The sequence below is a fragment of the Mesoplodon bidens genome, assembly GCF_964165515.1.
Source record: "Mesoplodon bidens genome assembly, chromosome: 2".
NCBI lineage: Eukaryota > Metazoa > Chordata > Mammalia > Artiodactyla > Ziphiidae > Mesoplodon > Mesoplodon bidens.
In genome coordinates, this window is record NC_138177.1 from 156,700,482 (window position 1) to 156,715,744 (window position 15,263).

General features: G+C 47.8%; 1 pseudogene across 1 annotated transcript; it reads right to left on the minus strand.

Annotated features, from left to right (window-relative positions):
* Positions 1–4,080: 4,080 nt before the first annotated feature.
* Positions 4,081–4,912, minus strand: LOC308612632 (large ribosomal subunit protein uL30-like; annotated as a pseudogene). Its single transcript has one exon. The product of its transcript is annotated as a large ribosomal subunit protein uL30-like (transcript).
* Between the last annotated feature and the right edge of the window lie 10,351 nt (positions 4,913–15,263).

A 15,263-nucleotide genomic window follows, 5' to 3' on the forward strand; every position in this document is an offset into this window, starting at 1 on the left:
ATTTACCAAGCACTGTCATGTCCATTGTCTCATGATGACCTTGTGACAACCCTGATGAGAAAACTAAGGTTCAGAGAAACTCAGTGACTTGCTCAAGGTCCTTTGATGGGACAAGGGTAGGGGACAGGTCCACATCTGTCCTAACTGAGAACCACTGTTTCACAGATGACCAAAGTGTTCCTGTACTTCTTAAAGACACTGACTTTGTGGGGCAAAGTGGGGTGGGGTGGAACCATAGGGAGACTCCTGGGGCATTTGCACTTGGGCTGGGCTTCTGCTTAGCCCGGTGATGTTGGAATAGGTTTCTGTTGTTGGGGGAGCCTTGTTCTCCCATCCCGTCCCGGGTGCACTGGTGGGTGTAGGGGTGGGTCTGTTCTCTTGCCTCTGATCTTGCAGCCTGGACTTCTGGGCCAAGTCCCAGTTCCTCTCCTTGTGGCTTATTCACCACCCACAGCTGTGTTTTTAGGAACTGAGTGGAGAATGAGCCTGCCAGATTGAGAAAGGCCGGGATAAACAGCCCACGTGCATAGGCAGTGGTTAACACAGGTAACTCCACTGTCCTGGGCAGGCAGCTGGCAGTGGTGTCAGCCCAAGGCCACCCAGATGTGAACTGGAGCAGGCTGGAGGGAGCCGTGGTCAGGCAGGAAGCAGAGCTGGGCAGGCATCTGGCTCTGGAGTTGGCTGAGGTCAGAAGGGACAGGCATGGACTGACACCTCAGGCAGAGGCTGTCAGGACCATGGACAGACAGCTCTACAGGCGTTCTGGTCTCTGGACCCCTCTGCAGACTTTTATCCCCAGACTCAACCCCCCACACCCACAACTCTCTGGTTGTTAAAGAGCCTTTGCAAGCCCCCTTCTTAGCTTAGGTTCTGAGAAGCCCCTCCAACAGCTCTCAAACTGTTTCCAGAAGGATGCCTGTGACTTTGATCTGCCTGGAGGAGTTCTATTGAAGGGGTTCATATCCTTCAAGGGTCCAGTTTTGTTGGTGGGTGATTCTTGTCATCCTTTGGAGCTCCCATGTTTTTAGACCAGGGTCCAGCCCCAGCCAGGGACTCAGTCTTTACATGAGCAGGCTACCAAAGTCTGCCTTGAGTTGGAGGGGCTATCTGCTTCTTCTCAGCCAGTCACGCTGCCCACCCCCTCAAGTCCCTGATGCCCTGTACCAGCACTTCTCCCCAGCTCCCCTTTTCCCTCTCCTTTTGCTTGTGACTGCCTGAGTGAATCAGAGATGAAGATCAGGAGTCACGAGTGGAGAAGCTTTTGCCGCTAATGAGCTCTCTGAGGGCCACAGAGAGTCCCTTCCTGTGCCCCGCCCTGCTCTGTTCACTTACTTATAACAAATCACAGGAAGAAAAAGGACCAATTAGCTTACAGCACTGCCAGTCAACAATGGAGGGAGGACAGGAGAGGGTGACCCAGAGAATCTGCATGGGGGCAAATGGAGAAGGACTAAACTTTATACTTTTTCTCAGCATAATATCATTTTGTACAAGCCCCTCCTATTGCAGATTAGACATCTAAGGCCCCAGGGGGGTGACATGACTTCCTAAATCCATGTCGCCAGTGACAACCAAGCCAAGAACCGGAAGCTTGTTCTTCAGATGCTCGGTCCGGCATGATTTCCACAGTAGAACTTCTTTAGAATGCATTAATTTTGGAACCTGAAGTGAGGTCTCTGTTCCATTTGACAGCTTGGCATTTTTCTGGCTGTCAACACTTTGATGTATTTAGAAGAAATGGACTTATTTTGGCACATCTGGAAACTAGCAAAAAGATAAAGATTGTCAATGTGATGTCTTCACTCTGCCACCATGAGACAATATGGCAGTTGAACGTTTTCAAGGAGACATGCTGTCTTTAATTTGTAATGGATTTCAACACAATTTGGCTTGTGGGTAGAAGTTGCTATGGCTATGTCTGCACTGAATGTGACCTATAGATCAGAGTCATTATTCCTTCCAGAAGGTGCATTGCTTGTTCCACTATGGACTAGACAAGCAGGGGAGGTGGCTAAGCAGTCTGTATTTTGAGTGGCTGTTACCATTATTGTTTTTTATGATGTGGGTAGAGAAGCATTTAGTGCTTAGTGTTTTGGTGGGACATGGGCCAGGAGAAGCAGTGTGGGACAGTCCATACAAAGCCTGATATTCTGAGGCCCCTGAACCTCCTTTCCTATCCATCTAGCTTCTTCTCTCTCACCATCAAACACAGGAGGACTGGAGATACCCAAATGTCCCTAAAGAATCCACCCAGAGTGTCTGAAAATGATCTGGATCCAATTTCCTTTTCTACATAATCAATCCCAAAGGCCACAGGGTATACTTCTCTTGAGAGCCTCTGGGGCTGCCCACGGGGTCTCTCTGGCAGACTCAGTGCACAGGTCCTTGCAGGATGTGGGGAGGGAGTAGCAGGGGCCTGAGTTCAGTAGCCTGGGTGCTGGAGGATGGGGTGGGGAGGTCTCCGAGGTTGGTCTCTTTTCACACCTTTTTCCTACATCTAAGGGCAGAATTGACTTTTCTCTGCAAGACTCAGCCAGTTGAAATTTCCATCTGAGCTCCAGGCTCCCTTACTGCAGGTGCCCACAGTCATGTCTAGAAACCCCTGTTTTCCAAAAAAAAAGTCACTGTTATCCAGTCCTGGTCAGTACCTTTAATAGAGTCCTGTACACCAGGGTGACCCAGGAGCATCTTACAAGATGACACTGAAGCTACCACTTCCCACTTTTTGCTTTTGATCCTTTGCTACCCTCTGCATTCCTTTGTCTTATACCGAGATTCTCCATATCTGTTTAGCTTTTTATTTATTTTTATTTATTTATTTATTTTGCGGTACGCGGGCCTCTCACTGCTGTGGCCTCTCCTGTTGCGGAGCACAGGCTCCAGACGCGCAGGCCCAGTGTCCATGGCTCACGGACCTAGCCACTCCGCGGCATGTGGGATCCTCCCGGACCGGGGCACGAACCTGCGTCCTCTGGATCGGCAGGTGGACTTTCAACTGCTGCGCCACCAGGGAAGCCCTGTTTAGCTTTTTAAAAATTACCACCTAGTGCTTATTATCCATCAGGTACTATTCTAAGTACTTGAGATGTATTAACTCATTTAATCTTCATAGTAATTCTCTGAGGTAGGAACTGTTATTATCCCTATTTTACAGATGAGGAAATTGAGGCACAGAGAGGTTAAATATTTTGCCCAAGGTCATACACTAAGTAAACAGCAGAGCTGAGATTCCAACTTGGCACTCTAATTCCAGAGTCTGTTCTCTGAGCCAACTGCCTATATAATATACTAACTGCCTCTCAAATGCCAAACAGAAGAGGCATTTGATTTAGTTTTTCTGCAAGGTTCTGCCTTTCAGATGGACCACCTTGGCCTGCCCATCCATCCATCCGTCCACACACCTTTTCATTCAACAAATATTTATCGAATACATCTGCTAGGTGCCCAACATTCTGCCAGATGACAGTGGGAGCAAAACCAGTCACAATCCTTGCTCTCCCAGAGCTGGCAGACTTATGGAGCAGATAGATAACATGTCAACATACCAATCAACGTGTATTTACAAGTGGGCATAGGTGTTCTGAAGGAAAGGGATGCAGCTCCATGAATCACACCCTATAAGCCAGGGCTGCCAAACCAGGTCCCTGCATCCCATTTTCCAGCCCTGATCCAGACTCCTGGACCTCCATCAGATATAATTTCCTAAACCTAATCAGTTTTAGAGGCTTCCACCAGTTCTAGTTCCTAAAATAGTGTCCAAGGCATCCCCCCAACCTGCCACAGTTCCCTGGGGTAGACAGTGCCTTCAGGTGTGGCCAATTCTAGGTGTTCTCCCAGCACACTGAAGGCAAGTTTTTGCCTTTGCTGGCTCCACAAACCTCCCTGGTTATTCGATTAGAGATAGCACTGTTTTCCTTCATCTTGAACAGTGGTTGAAGCCTTTTTTGGGGGCATGGATCTCCTTGAGAGACTGACAAAAACTAAGAACATTCTTTGAGAAAAAAAAATGCCTCCCTGGATTTATAAGCTACCCAATACTCAAAAGTAGCCCCAAGTTTGCACCTCAGATTTGGAGGATGCTTTGTTTTTTTCAACTTGAAAGCAGTCACTGTTTATTAACTGACCAGATTGCAAAAATAATCATGGTAGATACCTTAGTTCATCCTTCTTATAAGTCTGTTGATCTGGTCTTCCCTGTTGCCAGCATCTCCACCTTCTACAAAATGGGTAGTCTTTTTCTTCATTCCACCTCGTGGAGAAGACAATTTGAAGGGCCACAGGAAGTTGTTTGCTTCTTTGAAATGTTTTCACTGTATAGATCTCATGAATCAGATCCTCCATGTAGATAATACCGTATTTGCCAAGAGATCGAGCAATCAACACGTCATCCGTCAGGGCAATTCGCTTCTTGTTGATTTTGCCATAACCACGCTTGTAGATTCATTTACTGACTTCAGGTTTTGGTACCTCTATGCAATGTATGGTTCCACAACTCTCAGCATGTTAACTGAAGCCTTGTTGAGCTTCACAAAGGTGCCATTGAAAATCTGACGGAGGCGAAGAAGCTGCAACACATTTCGAACTTTTGGGCTCACACCATTGATACCTCTGATCCTGATGACAAATGCCAATTTGGGTTCCGCGGGTACGTAGAAGTTGCCAGCTTTTCTTGCCATCCTAGCAAGTTCTGTACATCTGCCGGTATTCCTTGTGATAGTGCTTAGCTTTTTCATAGATAAGCTTCCTCCTTGCCTTTCGAAGCATCTTCTGGGCAAATTTCTTTCTCAGGCGCTTGATCTTAAGCTCTGCGAAATTCTTTCGCTTTTTCTTAAGGGTTTCTGGCACAGCAGGAACCTTCTTTTTCTTCTCCTCAGCACCTTCCATGGTTCCAGCCAGGAGAGAGCTGTTTTTTTTTTTTTTTTTAATTTTATTTATTTATTTATGGCTGTGTTGGGTCTTCTTTCTGTGCGAGGGCTTTCTCTAGTTGCAGCAAGTGGGGGCCACTCTTCATCACGGTGCGCCGGCCTCTCACTGTTGTGGCCTTTCCCGCTGCGGAGCACAGGCTCCAGTCGCGCAGGCTCAGTAATTGTGGCTCACGGGCCTAGTTGCTCCGTGGCATGTGGGATCTTCCCAGACCAGGGCTCGAACCCGTGTCCCCTGCACTGGCAGGTGGATTCTCAACCACTGCGCCACCAGAGAAGCCCCTGGAGGATGCTTTTTAAGGCTAAGTGGATTATACTAGCTGAGAATACAGGTGCTACCCCAAGAAGTTCACTTCCTACTGAGATATAGATGCTTCATCTTCCTTACCCATCAGAATTCACTTGTATCTCATTACTCTCCTTCATCTTGAGCAGTGATTGAAGCCTTTTTTGGCCATGGAGCTCTTTGAGAGATTGATAAAAGCTAAGGACCTCCTTTGAGAAAAATGCACATACTTAGAACAATTTGTACATGATTTCAAGGGGTTTGCAGTCTTCCTGTAGCTCATCCATGGGTCCCAGGTGAAGAGTTTCTAACCAGAATGATGCCCTTTCTTAGTTTTTGTGGCTTCTACCTCTTGACTCCTGAACACTTGGGCATTATTAATGGTCCAGCAGCTGGTCAATGTCTGGGGGATCCTATGGATTTCCCAGGACAGTCTCTAAGATACTGTTCAGGGTGCCAGGGACCAGTCCCAGAGATGGAGATGCTGCCTGGCGCTCCTCTAGATTTCACTAGCTGAAGGCCCTAAGAACACAGGTTGTCAGCCTCATGGCTTCCAGCCATAACTGCCTACTTTCATGTACACCTGCTACTCTCTGTTAACTGGGCTACTCAAGAGAGACACCCAAGACTCATCTCAGTAATTCCTGGCAAGGAAAACAAGTATGAGACACATGTACTACCCCTCCCGACCCAGTGCCTGTGATAGATGTTGCTAATCAATCAGAGCTTTCTTTCCCATTGGGCCCAGATATGATCTTATAATCCTTTTCAAAAAGTAATTTAGGTAGACACCACCAATCCATCAGAGATGGCATGTGGGATGAAATATTTTTGCCGTCCTGAACGCAGAGGAATATGGGCTGGGGACATTGGCTCAGCCCACCTCTTGCCAGTCTAGAATTTCAGATCCCATATCCCAGCTGGCCCAGAACTCCAGGCCTCTGGTCTTGGAGAATTGCAAGCCTGTACCCTGAGGGTGACCCCAGGTCCTCTTCTGTATGCCCCTATAATAATTCACCCATTCCTCAGCTAAAGTGTCTTCAGCATCTGTTGCCCTCCCATCCCCACCTCAGCCTCACTTTGGGGACCTTAACTGAGACCATTTTTACCTCTAGTCTAGAAATATAAAAAATAGGCCCTTCTTACACCGCTTGTGATCCATGCTTCATGCTTTTTCTAGCATACAGTGCATCATATCACTTCCCTTTTTGAAATCCTTCAGTCCTTTAAAAGAGGAAATCCACAATTTTTTTTTTCTTTTTACCATAGCATGTACAACAATTTACAGACTGGTCTCAACTTCTTTTCATTTCACTTCTCACCATTCCCCTGTGCTCTAACAAATTCTTAGCACACATCATTTTCTGATATTCTGGACTTTTATGCACATACTGTCCTAGCTTATGCTGTTTCTTCTGTTTGGCATGCCTTGTCCACTCCCAATCCCAGCCCTTTTCTTGGCCTGGTGAGCTGTTATTCTTCTCTCAAGACCCTTAGCAAATGCTATCTGCTCTGTGAAACCCTCTCTGTCTCATTCTGGGATTATGATTCCACTGCTCCCTCCCCACTGAGCTCGCTGTGCATGTCTGTATCCTGGTAAATTTTGCTCTGTCTAGTAATTGCTTGTTTGCTTGTGGGACAGTGTCCAATGCCTCCCTGTATCTGAGAACCCAACCCAAGACAAGGCACAGAGTGGGGAACCTGTGGACATGCATTGCATGTAACTTGCAGTAGGTGACGACCCCCAGCCTTCTTTACCTGTCCCCTAAGGCAGCACACGCTCTATCATATCTTGCCAAACGAAAACAGCTTTTGCCTTTTAAATGACGGCTTTCCTCCTCCTTGCAGAAAGGGCACCTCATTGAAATTCACCAGGAATGGGCAGTTTCTGACATGAGTCTCTTGGCTGGCCAGAGATAAAGCTGCCGACACCCAGCACTTCTGGAAGCAGAAGAGTTTTTGTTCCTGAGCTGAGAGCACGCCTTTTCTCACTCCCTTAGACCCCTGGGACACTTGCTCTTTCTCCATTGGCCTCTCCCAGGCCCCTCTGGCTTCCCTTTGCTTGGTGTGTGATCCTGGGTTGTGAGGGGCCTGGGAACCTCCCACTGATGGTGGAAATGGGGGTGCGTGAGAAACCTACTTAAAGTGGTTGGGTGGGAGGGGGCTGAAGGCTTCAACTTAGACAGAGCTTGGTCAGTACAGGAGACTCTCATCTGTATCATTTGATGAACATAGACGATGGGGTCCTCAGTGTGACCAGGGTGGTCCATGGGTTCATGACAAGATGGTGCCCTTGGAGATAACAATAAAAATAACATTACTGGGCTTCCCTGGTGGAGCAGTGGTTGAGAGTCCGCCTGCTGATGCAGGGGACACGGGCTCGTGCCCCGGTCCGGGAAGACCCCACATGCCGCGGAGCGGCTGGGCCCGTGAGCCATGGCCGCTGAGCCTGCGCGTCCGGAGCCTGTGCTCCGCAACGGGAGAGGCTACAACAGTGAGAGGCCCGTGTACCACACACACAAAGGAAACATTACTAAAAGTAATACACCACCATATAGCCCCGACTGTGTGCTAGGCACTGCTCTAAATGCTTTTCATATATTAACCCTTTTAGGTCCTTAGCACAACACTTTGTGGTTGGTTTTATTATTATCATCCCCATTTTACATATGAGAAAATGGAGGCCACAGAGAGATTACTGCATGCTTACTATTCTCTGGGTAAATGGGGAAACTGAGGCTGACCCAGACATCACTGGAGAGAAGCCATGGATGAGATTGTATTATGAGTATAAGAAGAAGAGTGTTGGAAATCCCAAAGGCATTCTGGCTGTAGCCTTGAGAAAGTTATTTCACATCTCCAAGCTTATCCTTTCTTATCTAAGCAGTAGGATAATTATGTCCTTTTGGAACATTCAACGTAAGAATTGGGTGAACTCCTAAGTAAAATGTCTAGCACATTATAGGTAATCAATAAACCGTAGCTGTCATTATTAATTACCTAACTGCTCCCTCCTTTGTGTTGGTTCTGTTTCATAATCTTCCCTTCCAGAGCCTTATCAGACTGTTCTAATTATGTTTGCATATATCTGTCTTGTCGCTATACTCTAAGCCCCTCAGAAGCAGCAGTCAGCTCTTATCCACCTCTGGGCTCTCTGTCAGATGGGAGGTTTCCTATGAGGAAACTGAGGCTGTGAAAGGAAGCTGTTTGCTCATGTGGACAAGCTAGTAAGTGGAAGAGCCCAGGTTTCTCTCCAAGATGCTGTGCAGGCTACTTCCTGGTCCACGATCAGTGAGGTGCGTGGTGGAGGATCCCATTCCAGGGCCTGAGGTTGCCTGGGTGGGACGCTGCAAGCAGGTCCCTGGGGCCTGCAAGAGAGGAAAATGGACAGGAGAGCCAAGGAGCCCTCCTGGGCCTGAGCCATCCAGACAGGGAGGGAGGTTCTCTAGGAGATGGATGAGACAGGGCTTGGTGAGTGATCAGATGTGAGGGTGAGCGAGAGGGAGGGGTCGAGTTTGACTCCCAGGTAGCCTTGGGTTAGAGGAGAGATACAAGAGTTTGTGGATAAGAGGGGAAGATCATGAATTAGAATCTGGAAATGCTCAGGGGGCAGACTTCATAGGACAGGCACCTAAGGATCTCTAGCCAGCACTTACTTGTGTCTGCCACAACCTATGATGTGGTCGTGTACTGAGCTGGCCAAAGTACAGCCCTGGAGTTGGATTATAAGACTTGAATCCTGGCTCTACTGTAACTTGCTAGCTGTGTGACTTTGGCATGTTACTTAACCTCTCTGAGTCTCAGTTTCATTTTTTGTAAAAGGGGGATGATTAGAAATGACCTCCTAGCATGTTGTTGTGAAGGTCAAATGAGATTAAACAGGTCAATGATGGAACATAGTAAGAGCTCAATAAATAATGACCATTATTATTAGCTGCTTCTTATGCTGGAATGCTGACTCCCCTTGTCTTGGCATTACCCCATCCCCCCATTTCAGTCTCTCCTGTGCCACCAGTACTGGATACCCAAGTTGTCCATCACAGGTGCTGTAAGCCTCTCCATATCTCAGACACCCTTGTCCCTTAAGCATCCCCTCTAGCCCTTTTGGGCAACGGGCAGAGAGTTGTGAGTTTTTATATTCCTCCAGTGATATGCCACTTGAGTTTTCACTGTACCTTCAGTGCCTTGACCCATAGGTACGGCTAACTGTGGGAATGTTGGACAGGGCGATAGGGTCAGGGCAGCTATTTGGGGGGCAAAGGAATCTTTCTGGTGCTGCTCCGACCAACACATTTAGAAGCTGTCTACCATGCCTTCATGTATGGACATCTGTAATGAGTATAGAAATCAGACTGAGAGAATCTGGAACTTCTCACTTGGGATTAAGGAGTGAGGGACTAAATGCTTTTTTTGGTTGCGAGGTCTTTTGGTGAGGTCTGCAGTCTTCTCAATAGAACAAGGATGCGCTGGCATTATTCCATCTCTCTCCCTCTCTCCTGCCCCCAGGTTCCAGAAGGCAGGGAGGTAGTGGACAACTGCCTGACATTTGGCACGTATTCAATAAATGGAAGGGAGGAAGGAGAAAGCCATTACCTGTGGATCAGGAAGCCCATGTTCTGGTCCCTACTTTAACCACGTGTGTTCTAGTGCTTTTACCTTACTGGACAAGCAACTTCCTTTCTCTGAGCCTCAGTTGCCTATGACACAGGGATGATAATACCTGACTCTTTTAGCAGACTAAACATTTAGACCAGTACGTTCACTAGCTTGATGCAGAAATCGAAACCCAGACTGAAGAAAGGGCTTGCCCAAGGTCATGAAGCCAGAGTTTGGCTGCAAAACTAGGTCATGTGGTAGTGCTTAGGTAAGTGTTGCAAGAGTGTGAGGAATGGTGTTGGACTGGTAAGGGAATGTGTTGGTCGGACCTGATTATTTGCTCAGGTTCTCAGAGCACTGAAAGGGAAGGAGAATCCCCCTCTGCGGAATCATTTACTGCAGCACTTTCAAAGCCAGTGGGGATGCCTGGAGGAGCCTGGAAGGCTCAGAGACCTTGACAGTGTGTATGTGTCTTGGGGTCACAAGCCCTGGTCACACACAGGATGCAGGCTGCCTTTGAAACTCTTCTCAGTGACTGCCTACAACTCAGGTCTCAACTCAGCTGCAAAACGAATGAATTGCTCTTCTCACCAACACAGAACACATTTGGGCCAAACTCCTCGCTCAGTTTTATGGGGCCAGTACATCTGCAGAATCACTTACCCGACACTCTGCAGACGGAATGCATTATTTCCTAAAACTTTCTTTTCCCTTTCCCCCCAAAACTTTTATTCCCTGGCGGAAATGGTTTAGCAACGTCTTTAAAAAACCACTCAGATCTTCTTGGCAACCCCCCCCCCCCCCGATACCGTAAAAGAGTGACAGTGCGAATGCAAATGAATTGAAGGGCATTAAAAAACCCTCTTGCTTTGGCAGCTGAAGTGGAGAAGGGCCGGATGATGGATAGCGCGTGGCTTTCTGCTGAGCGATTTTGCTCTTTTTATGGCTGCCAATGGCTGATGTATTTCATCTTTTGTTTCCTTTACTGCCGCTTAAGCAACCACCCTCAGGCTGGGGGTATGTCCCTGGGCACCCACTTCATCTCGTCCCCTGGGGAGGGTTGCAGCCAGCTGTTTTGCACTTACTACCTGATTCAGGGAAGGCACGGGATGGCCCAGCTGGATGGGGCTCCCGGGGGAGTGCCTTTCCCATAATTGCTGAGCTCAGTGGAAAAGATCGCTGTGAAGAGGCGAAAATCCTCTCCACTCTCCTAGGGGGTACACACACCCCCTTCTAGCGCACTTGTGTTTATCAAGGCTTGTTGCATGCCAGGCACTGTGCCAAGCACAGTGAGGTTACCAAGAGGTGACAGACACGACCCTGCCTTCGATGATCCTACCATCATGTTGGGGAGGAAAGTCACGCCCAAAGGGCTATACACACATACTACGTGCACACAGCGAAACCTTCCCACAGGCGTCCACACTTATCCACGTGTACAAGGGCACATGCTCACACTCACCTACACACTAGTACAAACACGCATGGAAACACAACCACCCATACAGGTGCAGGCTCTGTCCTGAGCACACCAGCCTAAGGCAGGACTCGGAGTTTGGCAGGGAGCCCCCAGCTGCTCCACCCCAAACCAGGGCGGGGAGCCCCAATCACAGCCATGCCTTCTTTCCCTGAGGGCCCCAGCCCAGCGCCAGGATGCATGGGACAAATCTACCGTGGCTCAGGGAAGAGAGGTGGGTCCTCTTTCCTGTGTCCCCAGGGCACGTTGTGGGGCCTCGTTATGGCCCATTACACAGTCTAGGAGAATGTGGGCCTTCAGAGAGCGAGAGATTTCTATGGGAGGTAAAGGGAAACCATTCTGGAAAGACCCTCAGAGGTGACCTAGACCACCCACCCTTGAAAAGAATGAGGTGCCCATTGGACCCGGAGAGCAGGGACAGACTGGGGTTGCACGGATTACAGTGGGAGGAGGATGGGAGGGGTGCCTTGAGGGGCTGCTACACAGTGCCAGGGGTCTGTGGCTGGGGAGAGATTTATTCATTCTACAGACAGTCATTGAAAGCCGCCAGGGGTCTCTGGCTGGGGAGGGATTTATTCATTCTACAGACAGTCATTGAAAGCCTCCAGGTGCCTGAGGCCCCAGGGACAGAGGCCCCCTCCTTCAAAGAGCCCACAGCCCTAAAGCTGGACTGAATGGAGGCTCAGGGCACAAGGAAGGCAGAGCTGAGAGTCGACTTTGCCCATGGAAACGGTTTTTACCTACCAAGTGCCCTCAGGTAAATTTCTTTACCTGCACTCCGGGTGTGCGCACGCGTGTTTGCTGCGTGTTTCCCCATCAGCTCGTACACTCTGCGTCAGCAGCATCTCAGCATCCTTTGACTTCCTCTGTCCTACAGCCCCACCCATCCCACAAGCACACAGTAGGTGCTCAGGGCAGATGTGAGGACACAGTACAGTGTATGGTTAGGTGTCTAACCTTTAGAATCAGCCAGACGGGCATGCAAATCCTACCCCTCAATGTGCTATCTTGAATTGGAGATTCAAGGTTCAGTTCAAATTCAAGATTCAATCTTGACAAGGAGATCGTTCGGAACACCCCAGACTGCTCTTCCAGTGGCCATTGCCACCCCCATGTCTCTGGGTTCTCTCTGCCCTTGTTCCCCTTGACCCTCTCTGAAGCTGGGAAAAGCTGGTGGTTCCCCCTCCTCAGGCTCTGTAACCCTCCCTCAGGTCCCCACAGGGTGATAGCACCTTGCCAGCTGTCCCCTACGTCCTCCACCTGCCGGTCCCCACAGCCTCTGGCCTCGTGGTCTCTCTCCGCTGCCTCTCCACAGCCTGCAGACCGCTGCTCAGAGGTTTTAGCTGCAGGGTCCGTTTCAAGATGATCTTTTGTTGTGGAAAACGGAGGTAAAGGGGAAAGGAGAGAAGAAAAACAGCCCCAAACCTCCAACATTTAAGTAATAAATTGCTGAGAAAGAGGCAGAGTGGGGGAAGAGACAGGAGACCTGAGAGAGCCGGAGTGCAAGGGTAAGAAGTTTCAGGTTTGGAGGACGCGAGGCTCTGGGGAAAGGAGGAGAAAAGAGGAAAGGGATTTTTAAGTGTCTGCAGGGTTTGGACTGGATCCCTTTTACAGTGCTGCGAGAGATTCAAGTAAAGATTGGAATTCGTTTTTAATTGCTTGTGGCTGCCAGACTGTGTTGCTTTGAATGTGGAACCAAGGCAGGACCGGGCCACCTGGGGGAGAGGAATTCATTTGGATTGCATAAGAAATACTTTCCCTTCCCCTTCTTCACATTTTGTTTCTGAAGTGGGGATGAGTGTGAAACTGATGCAAGTACATTGTTAGTAAATTAATGATGAAATTGAGGATTAATGGTGTCAGGGACAGTAGGAAACCTAACAGTTAGCATCTTGCTTGAAGGAAAAGAAACCCCCGCTCAAAGTTGCTCTGTCATAATGGGAACTCTGCTCTAAAGATGCTGATTGTCTCCTGGAGGGATGCAGAGAGTCCTCAGGACAGGACCAGAACCGTCAGCTAGAGCTCCACCAGCATCTCTCTCTGTCTCTGCTTCTTGCTGCAGATCCCTGTCTCTGTCATTTTTTGTTCTCTGCAGACCAGCCTCTTTTGCCTCTCTGGTCCACATGGCAGAGAACTTGGCCCCTGCAGCTCTGGAGGTTACGTGGAACAAAGCCAACACTTCAGAAGGAGCTGAAAGTCCCTCTGTTCCCACTCGAGGTTCTTGAAGAATGACTCCAGTTGGCCCTGGCAAGGTGAAGTCCCCCTCCACCCGCCAACACCAACTTGTGACTGGTTGGGTGGAAGGCACAGAATAATGGTTGCAGCCCACGTGGCTGCCAGGAGCCCCCAGTAGCCCAGTGGCTGGTGGCGAAGAGCAGTTCCTAGAGACGGAGTGGGCTGGGCTGACAATCCAGAAGCTATTCTCAGCAGATATCTCTCCTTTTGAGTGCTTAATTACTATACCAATCCAAGAGTGACTATAGAAATCTGATTTTCATGTGTTTATTGGCGATCTGTATATCTTCTTTGGAGAAATGTCTATTTAGGTCTTCTGCCCATTTTTGGATTGGGTTGTTTGTTTTTTTGATATTGAGCTGCATGAGCTGCTTGTAAATTTTGGAGATTAATCCTTTGTCAGTTGCTTCATTTGCAAATATTTTCTCCCATTCTGAGGGTTGTCTTTTGGTCTTGTTTATGGTTTACTTTGCTGTGCAAAAGCTTTTAAGTTTTATTAGGTCCCATTTGTTTATTTTTGTTTTTCTTTCCATTTCTCTAGGAGGTGGGTCAAAAAGGATCTTGCTGTGATTTACGTCATAGAGTGTTCTGCCTATGTTTTCCTCTAAGAGTTTGTTAGTGTCTGGCCTTACATTTAGGTCTTTAATCCATTTTGAGTTTATTTTTGTGTATGGTGTTAGGGAGTGTTCTAATTTCATACTTTTACATGTACCTGCCCAGTTTTCCCAGCACCACTTATTGAAGAGGCTGTCTTTTCTCCACTGTATATTCTTTCCTCCTTTATCAAAGATAAGGTGACCATATGTGCGTGGGTTTATCTATGTGCTTCCTATCCTGTTCCATTGATCTATATTTCTGTTTTTGTGCCAGTACCATACTGTCTTGATTACTGTAGCTTTGTAGAATGCTCAACATCATTAATCATTAGAGATGCAAATCAAAACTACAATGAGATATCATCTCACACCGGTCAGAATGGCCATCATCAAAAAATCTAGAAACAATAAATGCTGGAGAGGGTGTGGAGAAAAGGGAACACTCTTGCACTGTTGGTGGGAATGTAAATTGATACAGCCACTATGGAGAACAGTATGGAGATTCCTTAAAAAACTACAAATAGAACTACCATATGACCCAGCAATCCCACTATTGGGCATATACCCTGAGAAAACCATAATTCAAAAAGAGTCATGTACCAAAATGTTCATTGCAGCTCTATTTACAATAGCCAGGACATGAAAGCAACCTAAGTGTCCATCAACAGATGAATGGATAAAGAAGATGTGGCACATATATAAATGGAATATTACTTAGCCATAAAAAGAAACGAAATTGAGTTATTTGTAGTGAGGTGGATGGACCTAGAGTCTGTCATACAGAGTGAAGTAAGTCAGAAAGAGAAAAACAAATACCATATTGTAACACATATATATGGAATCTAAGAAAAAGGAAAAAAAAAGGTCATGAAGAACCTAGGGGTAAGACCTACTAGAGCATGGACTTGAGGATTTGGGGAGGAGGAAGGGTAAGCTGTGACAAGGTGAGAGAGTGGCATGGACATATATACACTACCAAATGTAAAACAGATAGTTAGTGGGAAGCAGCCGCATAGCACAGGGAGATCAGCTAGGTGGTTTGTGACCACCTGGAGGGGTGGGATAGGGAGGGTGGGAGGGAGGGAGACGCAAGAGGGAAGAGATATGGGAACATATGTATATGTATAACTGATTCGCTTTGTTATAAAGCA